We start from the raw sequence: 11,018 nt of genomic DNA, 5'->3' as shown, positions 1-11,018 counted from the left end.
AAGGCCTGAAGGCAGCAGAGGTCTCAGGCTAAGATCATATCCTCCATTTTTTTCTGACTTAGTACCCCAAAGGGTCTGGTCCTGAGGTAGCAACTGCCATGCTAAAAGGGCTAGAAGAGAAAGGTTAAGGTTTCAGTGGTGGATTCGGAGGACAGTAAAGCCCTGAGGAAATGAAATTTGTTTACATAAACAGGGAGATTTACCCTATACAACACAGTAGTGACAAGGATAAGATCTGCAATCAAGTTGGCCACTTGTGGCTTACTCCAGTTATCCCAGCTACATGCTGAGACCTGAGATTCTTATCTTCAATTAACTCTCCAAGAGCCAGGAGTGGAAGTATGACTCAAAAGATAGATCATCAGCTCTGAGTGAAAAAGGTTAAGAGACAGTGCCCAGGCCCTGAGTTCAAGCCCTAGTACCAGCACAAAAATAAAAAATAACAAAAATGTGTATCACCTCACAGCATTGTTAGGAGAATAAATTAACCAATGTGCATCAAGCAAGCATTCACAGAAAGGGCATAGTACTAGCTGCTGTTGTTCTTATGTACTCCTTTCACCTATCCCTTCTTGTGCAAGGAAGAAGTTTCAGGTGTGGTCTCCCTTAAATATTGTGGAGGTCCAAGAAGGCCTTCCTTAGAAGACATACTTTCATACCTGTCACCAGCCTTAGGAATGGAGGTTAAATCCAGAGTTCAGAGCTGACCCCGTATCAAGGGCCACAGGAGGCCATGTGGTTCTCATTTCAGGTCAGGCAGCTGAGGATTCCTCTGATCTTTCTAGAATATCCAGTGCATAGATGCTACAGGATGTCAGGAGCTGTTCTCTCACTGCAGGTGCCTTGTCTTAGTGAATCCTCCCTAATTTGCTGAGAATCCAAGGCTCAGAGTAATGACTCACTGACTCAGCCAGGAATCAACCCCATACCCCATACACCCATAACTCCATTCATTCATATTTCTTGTTCATTCATTCAGTGTCTATTAGGTACTGAGGATACAAATACAAATTAAGTAATATGATAGAAAAAAATGCCAGGGGAGAAGCAAGGAAGGAGAAACCCAATGACAGCTGGGAAGTGTGTGTGTGTGTGTGTGTGTGTGTGTGTGTGTGTGTGTGTGTGTGAAGTGTACGCAGGGGGAGGAGGGCTGGCAGGCAGTGGCTGTCTCCAAGACAAAGCCAATACTTGAAGAATAAATATAATTTCACTGAAAGTGGAAGGGAAGAACATTTTAAGGGAGAGCATGGCAGGCTTGGCACAGTGTGGTGTTTTGGGTGGGTGACAAGAAACAAGATGGCATGTGGTGGCGCCTACAGAGGATGTGGGAGTTAGAGTGGGAAGTGGATGTGCCTCCAGTGCTTGGGCCTGTGTGTCAGCCCAAGGTGTCTTACCTGAGCTTGGAAGCCATTGAGCAGTGTGTGTATGTGTGTGTATGTGTGTGTGTGTGCATGTGCATATACACACATACATGCTCACACATATGTCCACCCATACGGGGGCTTGAACTCAAGGCTTGAGTACTGTCTCTTAGCTTTTTTTGTTCAAGGCTAGCACCCTACCCCTTGAATCAGAGCTCTACAGAAAAGAATCTCCTGGACTTTTCCTAGCAGGGCTGGCTTTGAACTGTGATCCTCATTTTTCAGCCTCCTGAGAAGATAAGATCACAGGCATGAGCCATCAGCACCTGATCCAATGAGCATTTTGAGCAAATTTTGAGTTTGGTTTTACAGAGAGACTACTCTGTCAGTGGGCTAAGTGAGGGGGCAGATTTTGGGTGGGAAATACCTGGAGGGATAAGTCTAGACAGAAGACTTTAGGACTAGGTCAAAGAAGAACATAAACTATGTTTGTGTTCCTAAAAACAGAGAAGGCCATGGCTCCCAAGACTTGTAGGTGGCTGAGAGCAAGGACAAAGTGCAAGAGATCAAAGCTCTGGCTTGGGCATCATGTGTAAATGAGGTTGCCAGGCCCTGAGAGCAGAACCCAAAAGAGAGGCAAATGTAGGGCAAGTGAATCCCAGCAGTAAAGTCTGGCCTGCAGAGAACCCTCAGCACTCCATGAGTCCTCGGTAACTTTCTCCACATTTTAATCCCATGCTCCTTATTTGTTTGATGAACCCCATTACTTCCTGCAAGTGACTTGGGACCCAATCCCCACGGGATGTGGAATGAAGGTACAGTTCAGCCAAGAGACATTGAGATTACTATAGGGCTTAGGCATATGCAATCATATTCAGAGCTGACTACACAGATAGAAAAGAGGTCACTTTATTTATTGGGGCTCAGTTCCAAGCAGGATTCTCCTGACACCCTGATTTTTATGAACTCACTACCCCTCCTCCATCACACCCAGACAGGCAAAGAGCTGGAAGAACTCAGAGGAGTGGGAAGAGAGAACCAACCAGAGTGTGATTTGCATATAATTTGCATAAGACAATCTGTTCTCTGGTAATTTTCAAGTGAAAATGTTATCATCACTCCCTGAGGGTCACTGCAAGATTTTTTCCCCTTTGTTCTTCACACACACAAGCATCACCACGGTCTGCCCTCTAGAAAGCCCTAACAGAAAGTAGGGGCCAGAGTGGGTCTGAGAGGGAAAGCCCATCATGTATTGTCTGGGTGTAGGGGCTGCCATTCACTCCCTAGAGGCACTGGGAGAGCAGACTCAAGCATCTCTTGACTGATGTCCCCCAACTCAGGGCACTTTACAAGCTATCCCACACATACAACCATTACCACCAAACCTAGGCTTTGCTTGCCTCCCCTCTGACCCCAGGATGCTTTCTTGCTCAGGGCCTTCCCTTAGGGCCCAGCTACTAAGTCAGGCATAGGCAACTCACAGCACAGGCCTGGCTCAGGGGACATTTTCTAATAGGCAGATAATTGCCTCTGTTAATTGCAATTTGATTTTAGCAATTTTTCTCTAAGAGCCCAGAGATCTCAGGCACAGAAGGAGAAGAAGAAGGTGCAGGGGTGGAGCCTGCAAGCTAGGATCCAACCACTTAGACTTTACCACTTGCTGGTACTTCCCCAGCCTCTGCCCAGCCAGGCAGATAACTGGGCCTGAGTCAGATAGGGGGCAGGGCCTGAGCTATATCACTCTAGTGTCTATTTCTGAAAAGGACACACTGCAGATGGCTCTGAGTGACACTATCCCCCCCCCCTTCACCCCACGAAGTGTTTGATATTGCCTATGGAAGGAAGGGGTCAGCTGGCAGACACTACAGGGGCAGATCCAAAGCCCCACCAGCCTGTCCTCCAGGAACCCTCAGAGCTCTGCATCTTCACTGCCCTAAATTGGCTTTTCTACTCAATCCTATTTCTTGCTCTTTTTTGTGTGTGCCAGTATTTGTCTTGAACTCAGGGCCTCACACTCTTGCTGGTCTTTTTCACTCAAGGTTGGTGCTCTGCCTCTTGAGCCAGTTTCATTTCCAGCTCTTTGATAGCTTATTGGAGATTTTGTGACATCCATCTTCATATCTTAGCCTCCTAAGCAGCTAGGATTACAGACATAAGCTACCTGTGCCTGGTCTTGTTCCTTGATTCTTAATGTGATGGAAATGATAGTATCTCTATGATGAGGTTGTACAAAGGATCAAACTAGTTGGGGGCTGGGAATATGGCCTAGTGGCAAGAGTGCTTGCCTCATATACATGAAGCCCTGTGTTCGATTCCTCAGCACCACATATATAGAAAAGGCCAGAGGTGGCGCTGTGGCTCAAGTGGTAGAGTGCTAGCCTTGAGCAAAAAGAAGCCAGGGACAGTGCTCAGGCCCTGAGTCCAAGCCCCAGGACTGGCCAAAACAAAACAAAACAAACAAACTAATGTGTGGCCTGTTCTTCACCCAGTATCTATGAAGTTCTTTATACATGGTGGTTGTATTCTGGCTTATATTATTAACCCTGTCTCAGACCATGCAGGAATGGCTCCTCATTGTGCATCCCATAGCTACATATAGCTACATGGGTCCTTGAGAGTCAAAAAGGAATCCGGTTGGAGGATATGCCCTAAGGCAAGGGTCACCCAGAGGGAGCTGGGCCTGCCTAGAATAGGGCTAGGAGCTTCTTGCAGGCTGATGTTTTCTGAATGAAAGCTGCTCCATTAGAGGCTGGGAGGTGAAGGGACCTAGAATGGCAACAAGATTAAGCCTATTTACTGCTCTCCACTTCTGGTTTTTACACAAATTGGTGTTCTTCCACTGAAGAAGAGGCCTCAAGAGAAGTGAGTAGTCTATAGCATCAGGTGGGCTCCTTGGAAAGACACTTGTAAAAAGATGGGCTGGAGTTAGGTGTGATGGCACATGCCTGGAATCCTAGGTATTCAGGATGCTGAGATCTGAGGATCAAGGTTTGAGCCCAGCCTGGAGAAGAAAATTCATGAGACTCTTATCTCCAGTTAGCCACCAAAAAGCTTAAAGTGGAGCTGTGGCAAGTGGTAGAGTGCTAGCCTTGAGCAAAAGAGCTTGAAGACTGCACCCAGGCTCTGAGTTTAAGCCCCAGTGGCGAGGTGGGGGTGGTGGGGATAGGCTGCTTTGGGATTCCAATTCCAGTTCAGTTTCTTGGGCCTCAGACTCCACATCTTCCAGCTTCCTCTCCTCTACCAGCTCCTGTGTGCCCAAGAATCTGTTTTGTCTCCCACATGGGGTAACTAGGGGATTAGCTAGAATAACACATGGTGCTATGTAAGTAGGTGCTTAGTAAATAGCCATTTCCTCACCTGCCCCTCCCCTTCCTTCACATGTAAGGGGAGCAATTATCTCCCTGTGTTTATGCCTGTGCTGCTGGCCTCTCTCCACCCAATTCCTCTGCTCTAAGGTGTCAGCCACTGCCTCCTTTTCCACTGCACACAGGCCTTCTCTGTTGCTCGTGGGAAGGAAGAGTGGGAGGAGGAGGAGGGGAGGCAGGAGGTGGTTTGAGGCCCAGTGAGAGTGTCTGGGCGCCTGCCCACCACCTCTGGCCAGCCACTCCAGGCAGCATGCTCATTAAGCCTGGAGGACCCACAACAGAATCCCAGGCCTCTTGCTTCAGCCCAGCCCCCAGTTACCTAGTGGGGGAATGGCTGCACAGACAGGCCCTTTGCTTGGAGCTGTGATGGGGGCTAGAGCTGGGCTGGGCAGTGACCCAGAGAGGAAATAGAGGAGGGGTTGGCAGGGGTCTGGGGGAGCCTGGCCTGTTATGCAGGGCAGGAACCTGGAGTTGTGAGAAGGCCACAATTTCTGCTTGATGCTGGGCTGTGCTAGGCCTGGTGTGGCTGGGTCCTGCCTGTAAAGAAGGTGTTGACAGAATGATGGGGTGGGAGGTCCCCAGATGCGGGCACTGCAGGGCCAGCATGCTGGGAGGTGACTGCCTGGTACCTTGGTTTGGGGGCTTCTGGGCTCCAATACCTACTATGGATTTGCTTTGTGTATGGGGGGGTGGGAATCCCTTTACTTCTTTGAGTGTCAGTTTCCTCTTCTCTAAAATGGGGCTGATTACAAAAAAGATGTAAAAGCATATGTGGAAGTGGGCTATGCTGCATTCAGAAGAGAGGCTTCCTTCTGGATAATGGGGGAAGGGAGGAAAGGGGATATGATAGGAGGGGGTATTTGCAGGTACCCTCATCCGTCTCAGAATTCCTTTACTCGAACGAAATGGGAAGCAAATGTGGAATACTGTGAAATTTTATCAAAGCTGAGTGATGAGGACACAGTTGTTTGCTACATGCTTTTGTTGCTTGTGTCTTGTCAACATGTCTGAAATATGTCACAGTACAATGAATGTCTAGTGACAGCATGGTATACAGGATTAGAAATGTGTGGCACTTCAACTGCCTCCTGCAGGACTGAGGCAGGTGTGCCCTGAGAAGATTCCCCCACCCCTCCAGTACCGACAGAATCCCTGAAGCAGAGGCATGGGAATCTGGACATTTTAGGGGAAAACCCCCACAAAATTCACCTGCTATTTTTGCAACATTTGCTATCCTATAGACAGGTATGTGTAAGAAAGGAGTTAAGATTTTAAGTAGACTAAGGAAGGAGGCGGGAACTGTGGCCTAGAGCAGGGGTCCCTGTCACCTCCAATTCCAAGGATGGGAGCACTGGCCAAACCCAATATTGTGATCACCAACATGACTGGTTTAAGCAGCTTTAGTTTTGAGTTAGAATCACTGCAGGGCTTTGAAAATATATGAACAGCCCAGTGCCAGGGGCTCATGCCTGTAATCCTAGCTATTCAGGAGACAGAGATTTGAGAATCTCTGCCCAAGACTAATCAATTTTTCCCTGTCTTGATAGCAAGACTCTGGACCCTAAGTGCCACCTGCTCCCAGGCAGCTGGAAGCAGTCAAATCAATCTTATCCCTTCCCAAGGAAAAATTCAAGGTCTAAAGGGAGGAATGTTAGCACAAACAGAAATGGAAAATATCCCCAGCTACAAAACTGCCTTTTAAACCCCTCAGATGCCCCAACCCCTCTTCTTCATGGAGCCCACTTACCACATCAGGGTTCAACCTGGAAGAGCAAAGATTCCTGGAAGGGCGAAGAGGGTCAGATGTACCAACATCTGCCTTCCCATATTCGTAGAAGCCTCTGAGCCAGGGTCAAACCATTTGTGGAAGGGCCAGATTTAAAGTTATCTAGTAGCCCCACCCTACTAGATAAAACATCAAGTCCCAAAGGATTTTCGTGAAGTGTTTACCTAAGCAGCCCACCTCACCTGGTCACCAGATGCAGGTGAAGGTTTGTGAAGTATTTCTGTAACAATAAGGACTCTTCACTAAGGGTCCTTGACTTCAACTGCAGAATAAGAATTTCTGGACAAGCCATAATTGTAAGAAAACTTGCCAGAGCTTTATTGAGTGAAAGTAAGTAAGCAGACAAACAGACAAGCACAAAAGCAGTGGTACCTTTACAGAGTTTGGGTGCTCTCAAAGGGAGAGAGACACAGCTCTCTGACATCAGGGGTATGTATATGATAAAGGCAGGGGTCTGACTTAAAGTTATGCAAAGATGGATATCTTTGTTCTCAATCACTCTTGGTGGTGTTACACTTTCTAAGTTCTTGGCTCTTTACCATTCTGGTTGTTTATGTTTGGGGTCCACCCTTTAATTGGGGGAGGGCATTTTTCTCAGGAAGGAATGCATCCTGCCATCAAACGGATGCCAATTATTTTTTGTTGTTGCTGTTGATCATGGGGCCTGGGGGCGCTGTCCCTGAGCTGTTTGGTTCAAGGCTAGTGCTCTACCACTTTGAGCCACAGCTCCACTTCCAACTTTTTGGTGGCTAATTGTAGATAAGGGCCTCACAGACTTCCTTCCCTGCCTCATCTGGCTTTGAACTTTGATCCTCAGATCTCAGCCTCCTGAGTAGCTAGGATTACAGGTATAAGCCACCAGTGCACAGCCAGATGCTGGTTATTGAGGTAAGGAATGCATTCTGTTGTCTTTTAGAAGCACAGACAGTGTGAGCTTCTGTGTTTCTGAATACCAAGCCTCATTTTCCCCAATTTATCTTGCCTCATTTTCTCCTAAAATGACGTTGGTCCCTTAATCTTAAGGGCAATAGATAGACGAATAACTTCTGTATTTGCATTAAGCTTGAGTTTTTTAATTCCTGGCGGCTGTTTACCATGTCTCATTTTCCCTAATCTACCCTGCCTTGACCTCTAGAGGCATCCTGTCCCTGTTGTTAGGTGAACTGTCTGCTTCTGGTCTCCAGTTCATTTTGCTTTGCTAATAAAGGAGTTCCAGCCAGGTCTAGTGACCTCTAATCTTAGCTGATTTGAGAATCAAGGTTCCAAGCCAGCCTGGATAGGCAAGTCCTTGGGATTCTCATCTCCAATTAACCATCAAAAAGCTATAAACAGAGGTGTGGCTCAAGTGGTAGAGCACCAGCCTAAAGTGGAAAAAAATAAAGAGGTAACACTCAGGATCTGAGTTCAAGCCTCAGTACTGACATAAAAATAAATTTAAAAACAAACAAATAAGTAAATGAATTTTTATTCTCTTCTTACTCTTTGTGGTTCTTTTGCTGTACCTGCTGTAGTATCCTAATCTTAGACGTTGTACCCAAGAACCAAAGGACATTCTGGAATATTCTTATGACCATTAATAGTGAGAGGCAGCCCAGTGGCCCACTAGGCAAAGGAGAAAGTGAATGAGAGGAACCAAGAGATGAGAGAGATTGGGCTTGCTTGTGACCAGCCCTGAAACCCAGGCCAAAAAAAATTGAACTTAATCCTTTAGGCAGAGTAATGAGCCATCAGAGGTTTTGTAAGGAAGGGAGTAACATGATCAGAGCTGTGTTTAAGGAAGATTAATTAAAAATAATGTATGGTGTGTTTAATTCATAGCTAGCCCTGGGCTTTGGAGGAGACAGGGGATGAACAATACAGGGTTTCAGTGAACAGGCAATTCACAAAATAATGGCCAATAAACATATGAAAAGATGTTTGATCCCACTAGAACGCAAAGAAATGCAAATTAAGCAACAAGGAGATACCATATTTTGCCGATCAAATTAACTGGGATTAAAAAATGATAACCCTCGATGCTGTGAAGGGTATTTTGAGGCAGGTCCTTGGCTCACTGTAGGATGGGATGAGTGGGGGCAGCGGCAAATCACTGAGGCCTTTGGAAGGGCAGTTTGACAAGAGATACAAAAAGCTTTTTTTTTTTTTTTTGAAAAAAGGGCACATTGTGTGACCCACAAATCCCACTTCTAGGTATTTGTCCTAAAGAAATAATTGTGGATGGGAGTAAAAAAATGTAAGGGGGCCCCATATGTCATCATGTTTCTCCCTACCCCATCCTCCGCTTTTCCCTGTTATGAAAGCAAATAACTGCATCTCAAATGGATGGGGGGGAGTGCTCCAACTGTGTGTCTGGAGACCCCAGAGACTGGACATTAACATTTCTGAATCCTCAAAGGCTGCAGTCTAGAGACAGAAGGGTATTTCTTTTTAAACCTGCTGTGGTATGTTGACTAGATCTCTAAGCAGAGCTAGTGAAATTTGTCCTAAGGGCAGGCGAAGCCTTTGTTTGGGTAGACTGCAGGCAGGCCTCAAGTACCTATTCTTTGTCTGCTAGGGGCCCTGACTCCATATGCAGATGCTGTACCCCACGATGTTAAGCATTCTGTTTAATAATGTAAAAGGCTGTCTTCCTGGTGGGCCAGGAAGCATCTCCCCAGACTCTCTTGTGATGTTAAATGATTTTCAGCTTGCTTTGGCCAGGCTTTGCAACCATGTAGGGGCAGGTGGGGGAAGGGGGCCAAGAGGGAAGGGAGCTCATTGGTGACAGCCCTGGCATGAGAATAGAAATGACAGGAGAAAAGAGGCCTGGATTTATGGAGTATAGGTTCCTAGCAGTGAGGCGGCACTCTGGATTAAAGACCATGACCGCCAGCAGTGAACCCTGAGAAAGGGGCAGGGATGCTCAGAGCCTAGAAAGTCACTAGCAATTGTCATTCCCCCTAGCAATAGCACCCCATAGGAAGAGGATTTTAGGTGGTCTGTGGAGGTAACAAAATTCAAACTTCATCCTCAGATGAAGCTGAGGTTAACAAAAACAAGGGAGGAGTGCTGATAGAGATCCACAGCAGAGGACACTTTAGGACAAGCAATAATGTTGACTATGGCAAGCCAGGGAGGTCATTTGCAAAAAAAATACTGTTGGGGAAATAGGCGGATATGCTAGTCAAGCTGTTAGCTATGCAGGAACTGAGACACAGCACAGCCACAGACATCCCAAGGGAGGAGACAGGAGAGTGCCAATGGGGAACTGGAGAAGTCAGTACAGTGGAGAGGTGCTGAAAAGATAAGCAGTAGAATACAGTACCCTTCAGCAGGAGAATTGTTTGCCCCAGAGAGGGCTCTGGGCTTGCTGTGGACATCCAGGTGGCCTCTTGGGGATCCAGGGACAGGCCTTAGCCCCTACCCTGTAGCCACGGAGAGCCCTCCCTGTGGTACACTGGTGGTATCCAGCCTTGAAACAACAGGGAACCCATATACACATACACTAAAATGACTACTTGGCAGCTGCTATATCTCCTGGCCCAACTTTGCCTGGCTAAGCTATGGCCTACCAGGCTTCAGAGGATGTGATACCTTTGGGTGATGGTAGTGTATATTAACAGAGAAGGCACAGTTTTTGAAGGATCGAATATTGGAATCTTTATTAGAATGCTGGCAGTCTGCAACTAGCCAATTACAACTAGCCAGTTACAAAAGCCTGCAGCCCACAAATACACTTAACACTGTTGGGAAACAGGCCAGAGCGGAAAGAAAGAACAAAAACAATACCAACAAACCAATTCACCTCTAATGGAGAACTGAAGTGGGATGCTGTGGTGACTGGAGATGAACCAGGAGCCAGGACACAGGACACGAACACGGAGACACGTGGCCCGGCATAACGGTGTCTGGGCTGTTCCAGGCCTAAATAGAGTCAGGTCACAGGGCAGGGTCACAGGAAGCTCCCAGTCTTAGGCACTGGACTGACAGATTCAGTAACCTATAGGCCAAGTGCCCACACCTGTCTCCAGGGATTCAGGCATACCCATCACCTGGGAGGGGATGGAGAGAACTTCCCTTCCTCCACCAGGAAGACAAGATGCCAGACCCTACAATTCACCATGTGGCCAAGATGCCACTGGCCAGACCCAATCTCTTTATTTCATTAGCTGTAGCATAGGGAGAATAAAGGCCCTGAGGCAATGGAGGCAAAGAAGGTGAGTCTGCCATGAAATCTCAAGAGCTCACCTAGCTGTGTAGATTCAGATCCTGTGGTGAATGCTCTCTTGGTTTGGGAGACCTCATCTCACCCTGACAGCAATAGACACAGGCTCTTACAGTGTTGGAAAATAGCAGAAACAAACAGTAAAGTGACAGCCATATTTGACCATTGGCAACTCAACCTAAGGTTTACTGGCCACTTGATAGAAGGCCTATGTATATAATCTAAAAAGCTGCTCTCAACTTCCTCATTAACGTGTGTGTGTGTGTGTGTGTGTGTGTGTGTGTGTGTGTGTGTGTGTGCGC

The 11,018-nt window shown here is 47.0% G+C and overlaps 1 long non-coding RNA gene across 1 annotated transcript; it reads left to right on the top strand.

The window, feature by feature from the left end:
- The first annotated feature begins 1,149 nt into the window (after nucleotides 1-1,149).
- On the top strand, nucleotides 1,150-10,530 carry LOC125344215. Its single transcript, XR_007209440.1, has 3 exons — nucleotides 1,150-1,160; nucleotides 3,401-3,404; nucleotides 10,200-10,530. It is a non-coding gene; the product is annotated as an uncharacterized LOC125344215 (long non-coding RNA).
- Nucleotides 10,531-11,018: the final 488 nt, after the last annotated feature.

Source organism: Perognathus longimembris, chromosome 28, assembly GCF_023159225.1.
Source record: "Perognathus longimembris pacificus isolate PPM17 chromosome 28, ASM2315922v1, whole genome shotgun sequence".
Classification (NCBI taxonomy): domain Eukaryota; kingdom Metazoa; phylum Chordata; class Mammalia; order Rodentia; family Heteromyidae; genus Perognathus; species Perognathus longimembris.
The sequence above is the reverse complement of the archived record's forward strand: the minus strand, read 5'-3'. Positions and strand labels throughout refer to the sequence as shown.